At 47.0% G+C, this 22,545-nt stretch overlaps 2 long non-coding RNA genes across 2 annotated transcripts; both read right to left on the bottom strand.

Moving 5' to 3' along the window:
- Positions 1-1,146: 1,146 nt before the first annotated feature.
- Positions 1,147-9,272, bottom strand: LOC130542074 (uncharacterized). Its single transcript, XR_008956365.1, has 5 exons — positions 8,991-9,272; positions 8,373-8,397; positions 6,429-6,517; positions 4,521-4,592; positions 1,147-1,672 (listed from the first exon to the last, which is right to left on the bottom strand). It is a non-coding gene; the product is annotated as an uncharacterized LOC130542074 (long non-coding RNA).
- Positions 9,273-9,754: 482 nt separating this feature from the next.
- Positions 9,755-11,636, bottom strand: LOC130542118 (uncharacterized). The gene is made up of 3 exons (XR_008956450.1): positions 11,579-11,636; positions 10,455-11,168; positions 9,755-9,972 (listed from the first exon to the last, which is right to left on the bottom strand). It is a non-coding gene; the product is annotated as an uncharacterized LOC130542118 (long non-coding RNA).
- Positions 11,637-22,545: the final 10,909 nt, after the last annotated feature.

The following is a 22,545-nucleotide window of genomic DNA, read 5'->3' as shown; positions in this document are numbered from 1 at the left end:
GGCTTCCTTCCTCCAGTTAGCAGTAGAGGTAATCTTTGTCAGAGGAGGGGCTGTGCATTTGTCTGCATCCTTGGGGGACTGAGGCTCGGCGGTTGAGGTCGGGGGACTCACAGCAGGCTACAGCCTTCCCCTGGAATGTGTGGAGCCCTGGAAGATCCGAAGCCACAGATGGGGGACACCAGCCTCCCCCCGTTGGCCATCGCAAGGGTCAGCCGTGTGCCTGGGCCGAGCAGCCCTGTCCTGAGCAGCTGGGTCTTCCAGCCGGGGCGGCCTCCGAACAAGTGCCAGAGCTCAGTGGGCCCTTCCACCTTGTGGGGCATCAGCTTCCCCAGCTGCTCAGCCTGCTTGTGAGGGAATTTGAGAGAGCAGTGAGCCGCAGTGCCTGGAAGGTGGCCAGAGTGTGGTACGGGCTCAGTGCATGCTAGGCTCCTTTGCCTTCTACCTTTTGTAGGTTTCAGATCGGCCCTTGGGATGGTTTTCCAAGCACTCTGGGCTCAATTCATGCCTCCCTAAGACTGTCTAGATCTTCTCCTAGAGTGATCCCGCAGGCCACGGGGTCACTGGCTCACATTCTGAATGCAGCCATGGCACCAGCTCTGTCCCTGGAGTTCTGCGGACCATGCTGGCCCTCAGGCTTCCCAAGAGGCCACCAGGTGAGTGCAGGGAACAGAGAGGGGAAGGGCCTTGCCTAAGGTCACACAGCTCCAGAGCCTGATGCTTGGGGACTCCCAGAGCCCACCCATTTACTCTGTGCGCAAGCACCTTCCTGTCATCCTCTTCCCTGAGACCTCTGGGTCTGGTCCTGATCTCCCAACCTGGAGTTGGGGTGGCCCTGGAGAGGGAGTCTGCTGAGGCAGATTCCAGAGTGAGGCTGGAGGGCATGTCAGGTGCTCGCTGAGATGGGAACCCACAGCAGATTTCTGTAGGTGGAGGAGACTGAGTGTCTGTGGACGGTGTCCACGTCACGGCCTCACAGCTGTATCCCCGGCAAATGACTGAAACCGTCTGGGCCCCACTTCTGTAGAACTGGGGCTCACAGTGCTTTGTTCCCCAGGCCTTTGTGAGGATAAACCAAGACAATGTACAATAAGCATCTCACCAGTGCTTGGAACGGAAGCAGCATCCGTGGAGACAGATCTCCCTATGATGCTGGGTAGAAAACTTGTTTATTGAGCCCCTGCTGAGATGGGCACCTGGTTTTGACCATCAGCGATCAAGTGCCTGGCTTCAGGGAGCTGCGGTCCAACAGGATGTCTCAGAGCCACCCTGGGCCAGTTACACAACCTCGCTGAGCCGCGTCTCCAGCTTTAAACCTGGGACATTCCTGTCTTTCTGGTAAATGTCAGGCTGTGCAGACATGCAACAGTGCAGGCCCTGACCCAGGAAGCCGTGGACCCAGCAAGTTCACGGCTCCCATTTAGGCCCAGCTCTCCTCCGCACAGCACCACAACAGTGGACTTGGGCCCCGGGCTCGTATGTCTCTTCTCAGTGCTGATGACAGCGGCCACCAGCGGCAGCCCCTAGTGGTGTTTCGTCTTGGCCAAAAGCCTGAAGATGTATGCCGACTCCAGGGCCAGCTTGGCTGCTGTGAACTGCCTCACCGTGGTCTCCATCTCCACTGTCGTGAACGTGCTGGGGCTGTTGCTGGCCAGGCGGTAGGGAATCTGGTACCCTGTGGACAGGGCAGGAGGACCACACATTGGTCACGTCACCCCCCTCGGACCCCGCATTCCCGCCACCCTGCCACCACCACTCTGCTTTCTTTCCCTGACATTCTTCCTCCTCTGCCAGCATCTGAGAGGGAGGGCACAGCCTTGGTGATGGATGGAGACTCTGAGTGCTGGGCCCCCATGACCCTCGTTCCCCTTCATCCTTCCTGCCACCAAGATGTGGACACAGTTTCATCTTCCCCAGGGCTGTTGCAGCTGAGAGAACATGGCAGGAACCAACCAGTGCTGGTGAGGGGCAAGCCCAGTGCTCCCTGCTTTTTCTCTTCCTCCTCACCCCTCCTGCCACTCCCCCATCCTCCCAGGGCCAAGAGCAGTGCCTCCTCCTAGAATGTTCCTTCAAGTGCGCCCTTCTCCCATGGTTACATGTCTTTCCCCTCAGTCATCCTCCCCATCTGTCCACAGATCCCAGCTTTGGGAATGGGAGCTGGTGCCAGCTCAGCACTGTCCCCTGCTGTCGGCCCCTCCTCTGCGCCCACCCCCAGGAAACCCCAGCGTGCCCCCCTTCCTGGGGGTTCCCCTGCAAATAATACCCCCCTGCCAAGGAAGCAGTGGGGTGCATGTTATCAGTTCTGGGGGGCTTCTGCAGCTCTGAATGGCTCCTGAAGTTCCTTGGTTTTCAAGGGATTGCAGTTGATGAGATGTTATGAATGACCAAGCCTCCCAACCAGGCTGCGCCAGACCGCCTCCACGCATGTGTGAAGAGGCAACGCCAACTGTCAGACCCAGCCCAGGACCCAGCTGTGCTCCTGCCCTGATTAAAACCAGAGCTGGTGGGGTGCAGTGGCATCCACAAACACAGAAGACAGCCAACCTGCTCATTGACAGATGATGTGGGCCTCAAAGTCGGGAAATCGTGGGGTCCAGAAAGAACTTGTGTTTACTCAATAGATGTGTGCCCCACGAACCCAGAAAGCTCTGGATCAGCAGAGGGGCTTCTTGGGTCCGTGACGGCAAGGGCAGAGTGGTGACAACGGTTACTGTCCCCCTGGACTGTGCTCAGTCAGCCTCCAGGCCTCCCAGGTCCCTTTCTGCAGCCACCTATCGCAGTCAGTCCCTCCCAAATGTCCCCTGGGGGACACACTGCCCCTCCTGAGGACCATGGCTCCACAGTCGGACCCGCAGCAGCTTGCCTCCCCTGGGCCTCTCTGCTCTGCACTCTCCTCCCTTCTGTTCATCACCAACAGGCAGGAGCCTGTTCGGGTCCATCCAGCCAACTCCTGGTGGACCTGTAATCCCAGAACTGACCTAGGAAAAATTCCTCAGCCCCTCAAACTGCGAGAAGTGCCTTCCACTCTCTGTTCCGCTCACCACCTACTTGTTTACAGGCCACATGCCTTGATGAGACCCTGGACTCCCTGGAGACCTGGAAGGCATCTGTCTTGGCCTCCCCGCAAAGTCCTTGGAGTGGCAGGGTTTCAGGGCTCTGAAGTGGAATCATGCAATATTGGTCTTTTTCTCCATGCTTTATCTCACAGAGCATAATATGTTTTCAAGGTCCGTCCATGTTGGGGCATATTTCAAAATTGAATTCCTTTATAGACCTCCAGTTAATAAAAGTGTATCGATATTGTTTTGCTAATTATAACAAATGCACCACACCCATATAAGATGTTATTAGTGGAGGAATTGGGGTTGGGGGGCGTGGGTTATGGGAACTTTCTATATTCTCTCTTCAACTCTTAGATTTGTCTAAACCTCTTGTTGTCAATAATGCCTATTAATTTTTTAAAATCCAAGAACACTCTTTCAGGGAGCGATCTGTGTCAGCCAATATTGGTTCGAACATCAGCTGAAGGTCTGTACGTTAGCTAAAGATGTTGTTTACTGGTAAAGGTGAGCCCATTCTAGAGTTAGAAATGCACCTTGACTGCTGGAGTTACAGCGATACTGATTGACTTGATCATTTGCCTTTGCATACAGAAGAGAAGAATGTGGCTTCACATTTTGATGTTTTCTCTTACATATGGGTCACTGAATAAAGTAGCATCATTCTTCTTGAATGAACCTAATGAGTCCATTCCCACAGTACCTTCAACTGGGTCATTGGTAGGGTGCCCCCTGTTGTTTGGCCAGAGGCAGAGTTTTCAGAATCACTGCTTGGGGTCAGGTGATACTCTTGACTTCAGGCAGGAGCCGCGAGCACCTGAGAAAGTTACGTACACCCCTCTGTGTCTCATTTGCCTGTTCTGAGATGTTGAAATGTGACTGTGGCCTACTTATTAGAATTATGTTATGAGGCTAAAAGTAAATAAACACAAGGAAAGCCTTAAGAAAAATAAAATAAATGACTGGTGTTTCATAATCGCCCTAAGTGTTCAAGCACTGAGCGACTGCAAGAATAAGGTAGACACTTGGTGGTGGTGGAATCCAGAGAGGGGACGTGGATGGCTCCACACCAAGAGAGGATGGACACTCACTCTTAGCTTTACATGGGAAGGATGCTTTACTGCTCGTGGACAATACCTGTTACCATCTCCTGTAATCCTCAGGTCAGCCCTATTGAAGTGGGTGGGGGCAGAGCAGGGGCTGTAAGCCATATTCTAGTGGGAGGCACTGAAATGTAGAGAGATTAAGTGACATGCCAAGAGTTACCAGTCACTTTTGCCAACGTTAGAGATAGGTTTCTTACAGGCTTTTTCTATTTATGCACTTCCCACCAAAGGGAACACTGTTCTCATTTGGGGCATAGGTAGTAATTCCTCCAAGTCGTGTGCCTGAATCATCAAAAGTGGCCTCGGTTTGGAGTTGACACAGGAGTTGGAATTCCCCAACGTTCCCAGAGGGACGTACCATGGGGGGTCCGCGGATGGATGGCACATCCAGCAGTCAGAAACCCAGGAGTGACATCAGGGATGTTCTGACCTATCAAGGGTAATAATTAGTAGAATGATTAGAATAAGAAAACGGGAGTAAAGGGGTCATTCTGGGTGAATGGCAACAAGGGTTTATGGGAAATGAGAAGAATTATTTTAACTGAGCAGATACAAAACAGAAAAAGAATTAAATGGGAGTCTTGGCCCAATATCTTGTGTGGAAACTGCCCACTAGCCATCACAATTTGCCTGTTCTGAAAATCTTGGGGCAACTGCCTGCTTCTGAAGACTGGCTATTTCCAGAGGATCTCTGAGAAGCCTCAGTTGGAGTAGCCCTCTAATTGTGTGAAATTCTGATTTTTTAAATTATTTTATTTATTTTAGTGGAGACATATGAAGCCAAGGGTGAACTCCCACTTTGTTACACTGCTTTTTTTTAAAAACAGTACCTGAAGGGGTCCCTTCAGGGGATGTGTAAGGGCAGTTTTTCTCTGATGTCTCTTCCTGAGGTTGAAGATCATGAAGAGGTTTCTAGGAAGATTTCAGGAATGGAGGCCTGAAGCTGTTGGTGAAAAACTTGGGCACTATTACAAGAGCTCTTTGCAATATGCTGCCATGTCTGCACGTAGTAGGGTAGTGCAATCTAGTCTGGGTAGTGAAATTCCTAGAGATAAGGAACTTCCAGCTACTCATTTAGTGGGAGAGCCCGTGTGTTCCCAAGTGAATGGACTGGAGAGCCATCATCCCTAATGTGTATTTGCACCCAGGGAGCTCACAGGTTTCTGAAAGTTTTGCTACTTTAAATGGAAGGATGAAAATGTTTTGCCCACTCGAAACAGTTTATGTCTTAAATAATGAACTGTGTTACAGCAAAATTGTAATTTCTTGTGAAACTCTATATTTCTTTTTGGCCAAGGTTGAGAGCAAGTAAAGAGAACCCTTTTTAGAGGCTTTTTTGTTCTCTGGACAAAGTCGGAGATCATTCACACGTTGTATAAGAACTGAATTACAAGGGAAACTTAGATTTCCTTTTTCAGTCTTGATTGAGCACACGGGAAAAGGAGAGGGGCCTTCAGTGAACTCCTGGGCCATGACTGTCCAGGTATGCCACTGTTCTGTCCAGGAGAGAACAAAAAGGATATATCCTTCTGGTCTCTTAGTGAAAAAACTTTGGATTCAGAATTTCTTTTGGAGGCCTCAACATAGCATCCAAAATGTGCTGCCCATTGGGCTTCCTCCTTTCCGATGATGCTTCTCAAATGAATGATTTTGCTCCAATCAGGTTGTCTAGAGTTGGCCCTGAAAAGCCAAATCATCATTGGTGAAGTCGTGGGGAACAAGAATTCGGATTGTGATGAATGTACACATAAGCATCAGACATTTTTTTCTGGAAAAGGAGAGGGGTTAGGTTTAGAGGATTCCCAAGAGAGCTGGTGAGAGTTGGTAGAAATAGAACATTTGTGCATCTCGTGCCTTGAGCCCCCAAAATGACAGGGCTGAAGAGAGAGATGATAGATTTGAAGATCCAAGAACATCAAGTGCCTGGAGGAGCCCAGATCCTGCAGGAGGAGGATCATAACAAGCAGGAAAAAGGAACTTGGCCAAAGCTACAAAAAGGACCTTATCAATAAGAGAGAGGAGAGGGGTGCCTGGGTGGCAAAGGTGGTTAAGCTTGTGACTCCTGGTTTCGGCTCAGGTCATGATCTCTGGGTCCTGGGGTCAAGTCCCATGTCAGGCTCTGCCCTCAGTGGGGATTCTGCTTTGGATCTCCCTCTCTCTTCCTCTGTCCCTCCCCCACTCGTGCCATCTCAGTCTCTCCCAAACTAAAGTAAATAAATCATTACCAAAAAAAAGGAGTATAAAAATGAAAGAGGAAATAAATTACATGCAGATGGTGGATCTATGGGTCCGAGTCTTCGCAACCTGCGAAGTCGTCTTCCTTACGGACGACAGTGAGCATCGTCATGGCCTGGTCTTGGGAAAGGAAAGGGGACAATCAGGGTGAAGTGAGGACTCAGGCCACTGCCCCTGGGATTATGTCCCCAACCCCAAAACTCAATGCTGCCCTCAGCTCCGCAGTCCCCCCACCTCACCACCCATGGGGCCGTGATCCCTTTACCTCACTGATGAGAAAGGCGTCCAGGGTCTCTGGGCCCTTCCCAGCCCTCAGATTTCATAACTGGGACCAGGAAGCAGTGCCTGTCAGCCCATTCTTTCAAGAAGCAGCCACAGTGGTGCCCATGACTTTCTGTCCCCATGATTTCCTACCTTCCTCTGCTCCCTCCTGCTACCCTCCCTCCTCTCTCCCTGCATCATTAATTTCTTATTTCCCTTCTCCTGTCACCTCCAACAACCAGACTGTTCTCTGCAATGGGAACAGTGGAGGAACAATCATGGGTTTACTGACACGCTCCCTAGTCAATCAGTTGATCAATGAGCCAATGCAGCTAACATGGAGGCGGCTGCCATGGGCCTGGGGTGATGCTGGGCCATGAGAGTGACCATCAACTGGGCAATCAAGTGACTGCCGATGCCTGGGCTCATCTTGGGCACTTGAGACACACTTCCTATTGATGACAGCCCGTAAGTGTCCTAGCCCAGAGAGGAGATGAATGTGACAATAGAGGTAATGGTACTTGTCCGAATTCCCCTAGTCTGTCAGTGGGGTGACGGGCAATCTCCAGCTGGTGTGGCCACATAAACACCAGTACCTGCAGTGTTCACCAAAGTCCCTGAGACCTGGAAGGACTAGGGGAGGCCCCGAGCAGATGGATGGAAGGTCCGAGGGTGGGCCGTGACCACGATGTGGGGACCAGGCCCATCGCTGTCAGTGGGATCTGACAGGAGCAAAGACCCTGGCCCCACTTCCCAGAGCCTCTGTCCTGGGCCCAGTCAGCCCCAAGAGACCAGCTCAGAGGGACAGTGAGAGCCAGTGTGTGCTGCCAGCCCAGCAGCCATCACACAGGCCTCTAGAATTCCCGTCAGCCAAGGAGGGTCTCCAGGCAGCTGCATATGAGCCTCTCTCCCATGGAGCCAAGTGCAGGTCTTGCTCTGGTCCCAGTATAATGGATGTGGTGAGGAGAAGAGAGAAATGTACTCCAGGATGTACCTCTCACTTCACCTCTGCAGCAGAATGACTCGGGGAGTATTGCTCGCTATGAATAGGGTTAGAGCATATGGAGGCATTTGGTTCCCAGGAATGAGCTGAGGGCCACCGCTTGGCCTCCTGCGGTAATAGGGCTATAATGTGTGCCCTGTGACGAGATTTCTTTATCTCGTCTTTTCTTTTCTTTTTTCTTTCTTTCTCTCTCTCTCTCTCTCTTTCTTTCTTTCTTTCTTTCTTTCTTTCTTTCTTTCTTTCTTTCTTTCCTTCCTTCCTTCCTTCCTTCCTTCCTTCCTTCCTTCCTTCCTTCATTTTTTTTGAATGTGGACAATGGCCATTGTGCAGTGGCAGTGGGATACACCTCCTGGAGAAATATGCAATCTCTCTCGCTCTTTCCATCTCTGCCTCTCCCTCTCTGCATCTCTGTTTCTGTGTCTGACTCTCCCTGTCTCCCACACAAAAACACAAACAATCATACAACATAGAGCCACAAGACACCCCAACCCCAAGCCTCACGCACACACACCCACACCACACACAGGGAATACAATGGCTTCCTAGGACTGTAGACACATGGACACACTTTTTCACCTGGGAAATCTCCTGTCCACCACACCCCCACAAACCAATCAGGGTGGCTCGCCAGACTGAGGATTGCAAGGATGCCCCACCTGCATTAACATCTAGAGTTTTGTCTCAGGAAGAGGCTGATTCCAGAATACGTACTACATTCAATGGATGGTGCTGTCACCTGCAGGTACAGAAAAGAGGACACAGTGAGGCTCAGGTCATGCTACACAATGTCTGTCTGCGTGAGCTTTATTTCCCCCAATGACTTTAGGAACCCAGATGGAACACAGTGGTTGAGTCCAACGACCCCAAAGTAAGTGAACTGGATGCCTTAGGAAGTTGTTTTTCCTGGGGGACATGTCTGTCCAGTCCATTCAGGACCGTGACTACAAAATGCTTCATCCAAGCAGGAGAAAGTGTTACTGAGGGACAGGATCCTAACACAGCGTTTAGAACCAGGTTTGGTGTCACCAATGGTAAATGTCTTCTCGAATCAGCTAACGGTTGGCAAGAGACAACCACTCAATGCTCTCCCCATCGGGGAAATTACATATGTATAATCTCAAAAGTATATATAGCTTTTTACATAAAATCTGTATATAAAAATAATTTCATTTCCATATACAAGCAGTTGACATTAGGAAAATGATTTTTGTTTTAGTATTATGTTCAATTCGCCAACACAGAGTATACTGTCTGAATTTCATCTGAATTTGATTGGAAAGAAACCCAGAAAGCAACATTTGTTCCTCGGGGATAGACAGGCGAGCTCACCTTGGCAAGAGGCAGGCCCTCCTCCTCTGTGATCCTCTGAAAAAGCCATGACCAGACAGCGCCATCATCAGTCACGTCTAGAAGGACACAGAGTACCTGTCAGTGTATTGGTGGTGCTGCTCAAGAAAGATGCGGGGAGGGGCTCCTGGGTGGCTCAATTGGTGAACCATCTGCCTTCATCTCAAGACAGGACCTCAGGGTCCTGGGATCAAGTCCCGGATGGGGCTTCCTGCTCAGCGAGGGTCTGCTTTTCTCTCTCCCTCTGCCCCTCTCACTTGTTTGTGCTCTCACTCGCTCTCTCTCAAATAAATAAAATCTTTTTAAAAAAAAGAATGCCTCAGGGAGTATTGCTCGCTATGAATGGGGTTAGAGCCTATGGAGGCATTTGGTTCCCAGGCATGGGCTGAACGCCACCACTGGGTCTCCCCCGGTAATAGGGCTATAATGTGAGCGCTGTGATGAGATTTCTTTATCTCGTCTTTTCTTTTGTTTGTTTGTTTGTTTGTTTGTTTCTTTCTTTCTTTCTTTCTTTCTTTCTTTGAGAATGTGGACAATGGGAATTGTGCAGTGGCAGTGGGATACACCTCCTGGAGACATATGCAATCTCTCTCTCACTCTTTCCATCTCTCCCTCTCCCTCTCTGCATCTCTCTGTCTGTGTCTGTCTCTCCCTGTCTCCCACACAAAATCACACACTCACAATCACACCACATAGAGTCATAAAAGACACCCCAACCCCAAGCCTCATGCACACACACCCACACCACACACAGGGAATACAATGGCTTCCTAGGACTGTAGACACATGGGCACACTTTTTCACCTGGGAAATCTCTGGTGCCCCACACCCCCACAAACCAATCAGGGTGGCTCGCCAGACTGAGGATTGCAAGGATGCCCCACCTGCATTAACATCTAGAGTTTTATCTCAGGAAGACGCTGATTCCAGAATACATACTGCTCTCGCTGGTTGATGGTGTCACCTGCAGGTACAGAAAAGAGGACACTGCGAGGCTCAGGTCATGTTATACACTGTCTGTCTTCATGAGCTTTATTTCCCTCAATGACTTTAGGAACCCAGATGGAGCACAGTGGTTGAGTCCAACGACCCCAAAGTAAGTGAACTGGATGCCTTAGGAAGTTGTTTTTCCTGGGGGACATGTCTGTCCAGTCCATTCAGGACGGTGACTACAAAATGCTTCATCCAAGCAGGAGAAAGTGTTACTGAGGGACAGGATCCTAACACAGCATTTAGAACCAAGTTTGGTGTCACCAATGGTAAATGTCCTCTCAAATCAGCTAACGGTTGGCAGAGACAACCACTCAATGCTCTCTCAAAAAGGAAAATTGTATGAGATCTATATGTATAATCTCAAATATACATTGTCTGATTTTCATCTGAATTTGATTTGAAAGAAACCAAGAAAGCAACATCTGTTCCTGGGACAAAGAACTTCTAGCTCACCATGGCGAGAGGTGTGCCTCCGGCGCTGTCTCCTTTGATGGGATCGATGTCTTCCTCCAAGGCATCTAGGACACAGAGTACCCGTCAGCACATTCCTCTTGTTGCTCAAGAATATTCATGGAATGTTGCTTGATATGGACATGAGGCTGGGGTGTATGGAGCCACCTGGTTTCCAAGCATGGACTGAAGTGCCCCTGCTGGGCCACCCACTGCAGTAAGGCTCTAAAGTGCACAGTGTGATAACATGGCTTTGGAGAAGGGTGATATCATGCAGTATCTGTCTGACATATCTTCTGGAGAAACATGTTTCTCTCTCTCTCTCTATCTTTCTGTCTTCTCTCTTTCTGTGTCTCTGTCTTTGTCTCTCTTTCTCTTGCTCTCTCTCTCTCTCTCTCTCACAAACACACACACACACACACTCACAATCACACTACACAAGACACTAACCCCCAAGCCTCATGCACATACACCCACACCACCCAGGGGGAATGCATTGGTTTCCTAGGACTGGAGACACATGCACATAGTTTCTCACCTGGAGTTTGCTTTTCCCCACACTCCCAAGCCTCAGTCCTACCAGGAACCTGGAATCAGATGGCTCTCCAGACTGAGGACAGTGAGGACATCCCCCCACCTGCCTTACCATCTAGAGTTTTTCCTCAGCAAGGGACTGATTCCAGAATACGTACCACTTCCACATGGTTCTGGGGCCACCTGCATTTACAGAAAAGAACACACCCTGAGAGTCAGGTCATATGCATACTCTGTCATCACTGGTTCTCTTGGTGACTACTGAAAACCAAATGAGAATCAGCAGGAAAGACAAAGGCCTGGAAAGGAAGCACAGCGTGCACCTGTGGAAAAGGCATGAGCTTTTCCTGGGGGATGAATCTCTCAAATTCCCTGAAGCACAATCACAAAACTCTTAATTCAGGGAGGAAAAACCACTTCTGAGTAAAAGGTCCCCTACCACACAGTTTACAACCTTCCCTCCCAACACCCCAAGAAAATGGTACCTCACGTCTAAAAACTACACTGTCATGTTGTCATAGCTGAACTCACTTCAAAAAGATGAAACTCAAGTAAGAAACATTTCTTTCTCAGGCAAAGACAGCCAAGCTTACCCTGGATGTGTTGGGCCACAGTGCTTTCTTGCCAAGGTCCTCCTTGGTAGACTCTAAAAGGACACAGAGTAAGTGTCAGTCCATTGATGGTCCTACTTGGGAATTACTCTGTGATCACTGTTGATATGGACATGGGACAAGACTGTATGGGAGTGACTGGTTAAGAAGCATGGGCTGAGCTGCTGCTGGGCCATTCTCCTTGGTGGGTGAGGAAAAGCCAACAAGAGGATGAGAAAACGAAGGAGAAACAGACCTTTGACTTTCTAGCTTAAGGCAACCTGGTCGATGTGAGTCAGTTAGTCTACAAATAGGTCGCCTGGTTGCACACTGTGGTGTCGTGAGGGAGCCCCACCCCTCCCTCTGCCCGTAGTGAAGTCTCTCTATTTGTTCTGCCAGGACGAAGCTCCTCCAACTGGCCATCCAAATGGGAGACAGACTAGAGGACACAGAGTACCTTCCTGCCACGGTGCTCTATCTCATGAATGACTCAGAGTGCTCTGCTTGACTTGAACGACAGAACAGTGGAGATGGATGTGGTTGGTTAAACAGCATGCAGTTGCCAATGGCAAGATTTGATTCCTTCTGATGGTTGAGTAATTTACAGTGTATCTATATTACAAACTGAGGGCTGCTGAAGGGGGGGGTTGGTGAGGGATGTGGTTGGTTTAACAGCATGCACTTGCCAATGACAAGATTTGAGTCCTTCAACAGTTGAGTCATATTCCCATATATCTAGAGAACACACTGAGGCTGCTGAAGTGGGGGGATGGGGTAATTGGGTGATGGGCCTCAAGGAGGGCACTTGATGGAATGACAACTGGCTGTTACCGCAACAGATGAACCACTAAGTTCTACCCCTGAAACTACTAATACAGTATATGTTACCTAATTTGAATTTAAATTAAAAAAGGAAAGCCTGCAGTTGGCTATTGGTGAGCCCCCTTCTTCATGGAAGGAAATGCAGAGAAGAGAAGCAGCAAAGAAGGGAGAAACAGAGTCCTGGCTTTGCCATTGAAGGCAAAGGTACACCTGAAAGAATAGAATATGGTGTGTCAACTCAACTACTTCCATTAAAAAATAATAATGATGAAAAATAAAGACACTCTAAGACAGAAGATAGTCCAAAAATTTAAAAATATGAAATAAATAAAAATAACATCATTAATCTTATGGTATTTTTCCGTCCAGTGTGTGTCTCATGTATGTGTTCACTGAGTCGGGTGGCTCTCCGTGCTAGCAGTAGTCATCCACTAATGGGATGGTCCTTTACAGTGGGAGGCCTGGGTTCCTCCCGACGTCCTCTACCCCAGCTCTGTGAGAGAGGTGCAGGAAAAAGAGTGGACCCTGGGTTAGTAACCAAATGTTACTTGGAGTTCTTATTTGTCCTTGTTGCTTGGGTGTGTCATTGCCAGCACTGGAGGCTTTCTGGGGCTCAGGGTGATCACACAATCAAAGAGCACTAAACTATCTCTTGATTCCCGTTTGGGGCCAGCCTCTGAGAAGTGAACCAACACTGAGAGAGATTTACCAGGTTTTTCAATGTTGTGCTTCAAGTCTCAAAATCTGTGAGCTGGACAGACAGTTTGGACCTTCTGTGTGCTTTCACACTAAGGGCTATGCCCAAGTCTGCCCTCCATGTGACCACTGAGGCCACCTCATGATGGTAGACAGTACTTGGGATCTCTGTAGACTCATGCAGTTCAGATATATACACAGGCCTTGGAAAGATCCTGCATGGTTTCTGTTGAACCCATGGCTCAGAGCTATGCTTGTCAGTGTGGTAAGTGCAGTTCAGTATCTCAGAGTAGCAGCATGGGCCCAGCCACCTGGGTGAACATTTTGGCATTTCCACTTAAGAGCTTGTGTGCTTGGCTGCATTCAGCTCTGTGCCTCAGTTTCTCCATCTGAAGAGTGCCCTTAGCAAGCAAAGTACTGCATTGGTGGTGAGGGTTGAATGGTTAGTGTAAGTAAAGCATGCCGTGGAAATGCTCAGGAAGGTTCCTTGGAGGTGAAATGTCTCATCTGAGATGCCATAACTTCACAAAACTCAGAGCTGTAGTCAAACTCTGCTGTCCAAGCTCCCAGGCCAGTGCTTTCTCCACGATAGGTACCTGCTTTGTCTAAAAAGGACTCCTTTATGTTAAGCCAGACCCAGTGTTTAAGGAGTCACATAAAGGTCTCAGAAATGCTTTTGCTGACTGCCTGAGGACACACTAAGTGGCCATTTCCCAAAATAATGTGCATGATGCTTCCAGAATGAATTAGTTGCCTGACCTGACAGCTATCTGGTCCAACATGACGAACACCAGTTTACTGGTGGGAGAGAGAGCTTATGTACCTAACATACTTGTGTTCTACAACGTGTGAAACTCTATCATCTTGTGTGATTTCCTCCTCCTACATGTGAGCACCTCAAGCTAAGACCTGCTGCCCAGTCATGCGAATGACCAGAGCTTCGCCTTTGAACAGCATGCTGGATGCATTCTCAGGGGACCTGACCTGTGCATTACCTCACAACCACATGAATAGAGGCTCGTGCTTTTCTAAAGCTGGAGCTCTATGTGCACAAGGATGCAATTGTCTACATACAGAAATTCATATGTCTCTTCATCTCAAAACATTACCTTTTCTTTTTTCTATGTTACTAACTCCCTATGTACGTGCGTATCTATCCAGCTCAGTCAATGGGTTTCTTGGTCTGTCATTGTGTGTGAAAGGCTGGATACTCAATGGATATATGTAAAGACACATATATTCTCTATTTTCACTAGTCCATACCTCTGGGAGGGTAACACATTGAGTGAAAGCATATGGCTGATATTTCTGTAAACCTCTAACTTAGGATAACAGCCAATGTAAAAGGTGGAATGTCAAAGAAAACGTGTGTTTTGCTATGTAAGCTGACATCTAGACACAGGCTTCTTGGCTGTTTTTGGAGACCTGGTTATATGAATGGAAGCAGCATGTGCCCAAATATCTTGAAGTCAAGACACATTTCAGGAGAAGGGAGATTGAAGGCACATGAAGACAAAAGTAGAGGGCTCCACATGCAAGGATCATGGCAATCACTGTCCACCCTACGAACAAGAAAAAGCCTGAAGACACTGAAAAATCAACCACTCTCGGATCCATGGAGAGGGGAGGACACAGGACAAACCATGGCCCTGAGGAGACAGGAAAGGGAACACAGGGAATCCAGGTTTCCTGGAGCACAGACTCTCTAGCAGAATATACTGTTTCTCCAGCTCACCTGGAACATTCAGCAAGAGACCACATGCTGGGCCATAAAACACACCCCAACACATCTCAAAGAGTAGAAGCAATACAACAGCTGCTCTCAGACCTCTATGAAATTAAACTAGAGCTCAACCACAGCAAGAAATCTTGGGAAATCCCCAAATAGCTGGAAATTTTTAAAAAATGGTCAAAGAGGAAGTTTCAAGAGAAGCTTGAAAAGATTTTGAACTAAACGAAATGAAAATATATGTTGACAAAAATGTATGCAAAGGCAGTGCTTGGGAGAATTTATACTACTGAATGTCATTGTGTTGGAAAGTAAGAAAGATTCAAAGTGAATAGGCTTCCTCCTTAGAAAACAAGGCAAAAAAGAGTCATGTCATATAAAGCAAGTAAGAGAAAAAAAATCATATAATTGCAGATACCAATGAAATGGAACACAAAAAACTCTCAGACAAAATCAACCAAACCAAGACAAAAGCTGGTTCTTTGTAAATATCAGTAAAATGGATAAAGCTCTAGCCTGACTAACCATGAAGAAAGAGGGAAGACACACATTAACATGAGATGAAAGAGGAGACGTCACATTGAAAGGATTCTAAAGGAATACATGGAAAAATTCTAGGATTCCTGAAAGGAAAGAGGCCAATTCCTTCAAAGTCACAAAACTACCAAAACCCACTGAAAGGAAATAGATGATCTGAACAGGCAGGTATCAAAGACATTTAACTGATAGTTAATACATTTCCCAGAAAGGAAGAGCCGGCCCCAGATGGTTTGACTGGTGAATCCTATCAAATCTTACAAAGCAAAACACAGTCTTGCTCTGTCATCCAGCCATCTCACTCCTAGGTATTTACACGGTTGAGTTGAAAAATGTGTCCACATGAAAACTGGCCCAGGAGTGCTTCTATCAGCTTGATTTATGAACACCAAATCTAGAGGTGACTAAGCTGTCCTACACTAGGTGAACGGAGAAACAACCAGCAATACACCCTTACAATGCAATATGATTTGGTAATAAACATAGCTGAGCTACCGGAGCACATAGCTGGCTCACTCAGTTAAGCATCCAACTCTTGATTTTGGCTCAGGTCATGATCTCAGGGGCATGATATCCAGCCCCACGTCAGACGGGTTCCCTGCTGAGCATGGAGGCTGCTGAAGATTCTCTCTCCCTCTTCCTCTGCCCCTCCCCACACACTTTCACTCTCTCTCTCAAACAATAATAAAAAGGAGATTTAAAAAATAATTGAGCTATCAAGTCACAAAAAGACATTGACGAATGTGAACTGTATAGATAAAAGTGAAAGAAATCAGTCTGGAAAAGCACCATCCTTTACGGTTCCAACTAGATGACATTCTGGAGAAAGGAAAGCTATAGAGATGACAAAAGGTCAACGGTTGTTAAGATTTCTAGAGAAAGGGCAAAGGCATGAATAGGTTAAACACAGGATTTTCAAGGCAGTGAAGTTACTCTGTACATGGTGGATACACGACTTTACACATTTGTCAAAACGCATACTCCTGCACAACACAGAGCAGACCTTCCTAGCGATGCTGGCCTTCAATGAGTATTAGTATCGCTACACTGGTTTGTGATTCGTGACATGTGTTCCACACTGATGAAGCTTTTAAGGATTGTGGAAATTGTGCGCCAAGGGATAAGGATGATAGGGAAACTTTTTATATTATCTGCTCAATTATTATCTTAATCTAAACCTATTTGAAGTAATAACGTCTATTCATTAAAAATAATAAAAGATCTATTTTTCCTAATATCTAATAACAGACTGATGTCCATTCCTTAGCTTCACTATACCTACCATGAAATGTGAACAGACTTGAGTTGCAAATGCCATTTGACTACTGTGGTTATAAACTGATGAGTGACCAGCTAAATTAAAATTTTCACACGTGAAACAAAAATAATATGGCTTGGCATTTTTGTCTTAAGTATGGGACACTGAAAACTAGTGTAATGATTCTTCTTCTTCTTTTTTCTTTTAGAGACAAAGAGAGAGTGTGAGCAGAGGAGGGGCATAGGGAAAGGGAGAGAGAATCTGAAGCAGGCTCCATACCCAGCATGGAGCCCAACACGGGGCTCAGTCTCATGACCCTGACATCATGACCTGGGCCAAAATCAAGAGTTGGACACCACCCAGGTGCCCCTAAAATAATTATTCTTGAATCAACTTAATGAATGCATTTCCACGGTACCTTCGACAGGGTCAGAAAGTGGGGTGAACCTTCGGTTTTATTCTCCTGGCCAGCTTCCAGAGACCTAGAGAAAATATGGATGTTTTCTTCACTTTTGTTTTTTGTTTTCTCAGAGACCATGGGAAATGCATGACAACAGAAAGAGCTGTTGACATCTTGCTATCAGAAGACCATAGGAAAAGGAGTGATAAGTTCATCAGAGTTCAAACTTTTGATCCCATGGTTCATCATTTGCCTAGCACAGCCACCTGAGTCAGAGAGGGCTTTAGGAAGGTCTTAGGGTTCATATAGCCTTCAAATGCCCCACAGAGAATGTAAACTGATGCAGTCACTATGAAAACACAATATGGGACTTCATCAAAAAAATTCACAAAAGAACTACCATTACACCCAGCAATCACACTCTTGGATAAGAAATCCATTTGAATTCAAGTCTAGATTTCAGAGAAATATCTGCCCATGTTCAGCAGCACTATTTACCAAAGCCAAGCTATAGAGACAACTTAATGTTGAGTGGGGGAGCCGGGACAGGAATGGAGCTGGTTCCTTGGGGAGAGAGGTCCCAGAACACCTGACACCTGCCCAGACACCTGAGATCAAGCCCTGCAGCCCTGAACCAGGGCTCCCTCATCTCTTTCTCATATCCTCCAGCCCCGAGTTGTCTATGGGAGACAGTGGATGCCCTGGGGGAGGTGTCTGAGCCAACAGCAAAGTTGGCTCACCTTCGCACATCTAGGTTTCAACCCCTGACCCAGAACACAGTGCAGATGCCCCTTGACAAGCCCCTCTGAAGGGCCAGGGGAAGCCCAACTGTGGCCATCCTCCCACAGCATTCACCCTACTAGCTGTCTGACGTGGAGCCTTCCCCGGGACCAGTTGAGCACCCTCAGGGACCAGCGGTCTGCGGGGCTCCCAAGCTGATTCAGAAGCCAGGACTTTCCAAACTAATTGTCACATGACAGCTCTACCAAGAATTAGCTTCCCTTCAACTGACCAACCCTGGCTGAGCAGTTCCTGTGAATTAACTGGAAAAATGGCCACCTGGGCTAGCGCTTTGCTGGTTTAATAAATTAAGCCTATGACCTCTAGTATCTCACTGGTATTGATCTAAGTAGGTCTCCAAACTGCCTGGGCTAAGGCCTGGCTAAGAGTGAACCGGGACTGCACTGGCTCTGAATGGGCACCTTCCCTGTTCCTTCCTTCCTCCCCCAGATCCAGTCTTTATAGACTCCCCATCCTTCTCTAGACCCTGCAGTGGCAGGGGACCAAGCCCCACCTCCTTTGAGAGGGACCCCTCAGGGGCGCCTGTGTGGCTCAGTGGGTCACGTGTCTGACCTGGTTCAGGTCATGATCTCAGGGTCCTGGGATCGAGCCAGGCCTCTGTTTCTGCACTCAGCTTGGTGCCTGCTTGTCCCTCTTCTCCCTCCCCCCCCCCACATCCCCCTTACTCACCGCTTCTGCTCTCTCATTCTCTCTCAAATAAAATCTTTTTTAAAAAAATCAGGGAATATACAAAGGACACATAAAGAGGGACCCTTCCATACCCACACCCTGGAGAAGCTCCCCCGTCACGACTCTCCGTAAGGATCACCCAGACCTGCTTTTGCATTTAAATCTATCATCTGCTGTATACTATTTTGCACGTGATAATAAGCAACCTTTTATTGAGAGACTTAGATTCAGATCTAAGCACGACTTTCTGTTGCATTTCATCTCACATCCTTTGTGAGGAAGCTCATCAATTGTTGACGATTTGTCAATAATGAAGTTCTATCATTGAAAACCAAGCACCATTATTCATTTGATGCTGTTTGACTTCTAGTCTTGCTTTGCAAGGCTATGTGTATATAGTCATGAAGCATGGCCTCTCTCCATGCTTGCACTTACTAGCCAACAATGGGAGAGCTCCGGAAGGAGCAAAGGCCCCCACTGGAGCATGGACACTCCCTGGCCCAGCTGGACAAGCGCGTCCAAACAAGGATGATGGACCGCAGGCTGTTATGAGTGTTTGAGTTCTTGTTGGTCACTGTCCCTAAAGTGTGTAGTTCATGGCATTCAAGCATTTTTTTAGGGCTCATAGGGAGAATGTTATCAAATCTACAACACTATGTCCGCGATTCTTTTCTCTCTGTTTTTAAAATAGGCTCCATGCCCAACATGGGGACTGAACTCACGACCCTGAGATCAAGAGTCAAATGCTCCACTGGCGGAGCCAGCCAGGCACCGCCCAGCATGCTCCCTATTCTTATTCTATTTGTGCCATGCCCTGAAGAGTGACCATGCCATGACACTGATTGGCCAGGCACTGACCAGCTCTGGACAGAAGGTTAATCATGAACTGGTTCTTTGAGTCTTATTTTTCCTTGTCCCAGGAGTGTCCCTAAGCTCACAGGATTTCGGCATGACTAGGGCTTACTCATACTGACAATGCCATCAAATACCATGAAAGGGTCTCCTCCATTCTGACCAGATTGAGGTCAGGTGCTGAGGAGTAGTCCAGCGTTCAAACAGAGTTTGACTGGCTTGTCCTAAATGGTGCCTCCAAACCCTCAGAATCTTTGAACTGAACACAATCATGGCTTCAAAAGGACCAGGCTTTCTATGTTCTTTTCAGATGAATGACTATGGCAAGATCTGGACTTCTATGGCTCAAGAGCTTCCCTGGACTATGTGACCACCGAGCTGACCTCATAATGACAAACAGTGTTTGGGATTCCCCTTGGCTCAGGGAATTCCTGACATCCACGCAGATGCTAAAGCTTCTTTGCACAGTAACTACTGATCCCATGGCTGAGTCATAAGTGCAGTTCGGTTCAGTAGTTAGAGCATGAGCACTGGATTGCAGGCCTGGGTTCACCTCCTGGCTCCTTTACTTAGAGGAGTTCATGAACCTGGTCACATTCATCTCTGTGCCTCCATTCCTCCACCTGAGGAATAGGGAAAGGAAACAAATCATCGCATAAGTGTGTGATGAGCATTGAATGAATGAACACCTGTCACGTGGTCAGAAAGGTGAATTAGAGGGTCTAGCTCTTGTTTGAGATCTCACAATTTCAAAAGTTCCAGAGCTGGATTCAAATCTGGGAGTCTGAGTTCCCAGACCATTGCTCTGTGACACACAGCTGCTTTGCCTAAATACAAGCATTTTAACCCAACACGATTTCTTTTGGACAGAATCAGAGGCAAACAACAACAACAACAACAACAACAACAACAACAACAGCAGCAGCAACAACAACAAAAAGCAAACGAGCAAATCTATTGCTGTCTCCCTGAATCCACTCTCTGGGGCCCTTGTCCACAAATATCCATGACTGTTCTCTAGAATGTTCCAGTTGCCTGTCTTAAGGTCAGCAGATCAAATGAGATGAATCCCAGTGTAAAGGAAGGGAGGGTCACTGTTACAAAGTCTTGTGTTTTCAAACATGTGAAACAATGCCATCTTGCATTATTTATTCCTCACACAAATAGAAGTGCCTCCAAACAAACTAGGAGTTCCTGAGACCCTTGTCAACTCATAGAAAAAAAACAACATAGCTTAGCTTTTGGGAAGATATCTGGATGAAAGTTCAGGAGAACTAAGAAACACATTACATCAAAACCACTTTAATGTAGACACGTTCTGTTTTCAAGCTACAATCCTATGTGCAAATGTATGCAATCATCTATATATACATATATACTTATATATATATAATGTGTGTGTCTCTGTTATTGTGTCTACATCACCTATTTTTCTTTGTGCATCACTAATAATCTGTGTACTTGGTTATCGATCACTCACTAACTCGATCCATTAACCAGTTACCCATCTTTCACCATATATTAAAGACCGGCTATTCATTGCGTCACCGAGAAAAAAAGGTCATGCTATTGTCACCATACTTGCGTCTGAGGCGCTGAATGGGACGGGTGGTAGCATACCATTGAAATCTCTAGAAAATGTCATTTTGGATAACACCCAAAGTTCTTAGAAATGGAAATGTGTGTTTGGGGGTCATAAATTGAAATGTAGACTCTCATATTCTGAGGATTTCTTTGGGGCAACTGTTGATAGGAACGAACCCACATGTCCCCCAAATCCTGAAATCCATACCCCTTTGGGGATGAATGGTACAGGGCAGACACTGTAAGACACTGAGAAAACAATCATATCAACCTTTCTGGGTTCACTCTAAATTTCAGAAATGCATAATGTGAATATAGAATTTAGGATGCTTAAAAAAACTTAAACGAGGGGCGCCTAGGTGGCAGAGCAGTTAAGCGTCTGCCTTCGGCTCAGGGCATGATCCCAGCATTATGGGATCGAACCCCACATCAGGCTCTTCTGCTATGAGCCTGCTTCTTCCTCTCCCACTCCCCCTGCTTGTGTTCCCTCTCTCGCTGGCTGTCTCTATCTCTGTTGAATAAATAAATAAAATAAAAAAAACAAACTTAAATGAACATAGACACTGCCGTATTTTCCCCCCTTGAGAACCTAGGGGTGACAAATGAGGGGTGCAGGATATCATAGGAAGTAGTCCATTGTTCTCCATGGAGGACAAAAACCAAGGCTGCTAGCTCAGTAGAACCGCCAACAGTAGAAATCAAGCGATAAAACAAAACTATAAAACATATGTAGATGAAATTGGGAGAGAGGAAATTTTCAATGATGAGAAAAATGGTTTGAGAAAGAGTTAACTGAGTGATAGCAAACAGCATTCAGAAGATCATTATGAACATATCATCACAGCAGGAACCACAGCAGGAACCACAGCAGGAACCACAGCAATTTCCCATTCTGAGTTGGAGCAGCAGAGCAAACACCAATCCGCAGGAATGGGGCAGCTCAAAGAGTCCCAGCTGGAAAGGACAGCAGAGGTGTGGCTCAAGTCACCATGGCGACAGTGTCATCATAGACGTTTCAGAGTCAATGCAGCTGCACAGTGGCCAACTTCTGGTGTCAACAGGGGCCTGTCTTCACAGACAAGGGGGGCATGGTAGAGTAAACGCTTTGTTTCAAAAGTTGAACCCCAGTCTCACACATTCTCACTCTTTTTTTTTTTTTTGAAAATAAACGACATGAGGGGGGATGACCTGCCACCCCCCCCCCAAATAGAGTCACTAGCCAAACTTCAGGGTGAAGAGGGAAAAGAAAAACAGATTGAGAATAAATAGAGGTCCCACTCTTGATTTAAAACACCATCCCCACCCATTCTATCCTCCGGAGTCACCAGACATTTCTAGAACAAAGTTTAAAATGGGTCCCAGATGAAATGAAGAGCAGTGTTCACAGAAATTCCATTCTTCAAATCATATTTCTCTAAGCATATACTAATGAAATTATGTCATTCTCTCACCATCTATGCATACTACCTGATTTTTCTCTGTGTATAGCTGAGAGGACGTACTTAGTTACCTCTCAACCTTTGTGAATTTCTTGGTCAGTATGCGTATGTAAAGCAGACTCTTCCCTGAATAATGAGGGAGGAAATATCACTGTATTTTCACCACTGCATTTCTGTAATAGT

Source organism: Ursus arctos, unplaced genomic scaffold, assembly GCF_023065955.2.
Source record: "Ursus arctos isolate Adak ecotype North America unplaced genomic scaffold, UrsArc2.0 scaffold_3, whole genome shotgun sequence".
NCBI lineage: Eukaryota > Metazoa > Chordata > Mammalia > Carnivora > Ursidae > Ursus > Ursus arctos.
Note: the sequence above shows the minus strand (reverse complement) of the source record. Positions and strands in the feature narration are given on the sequence as shown.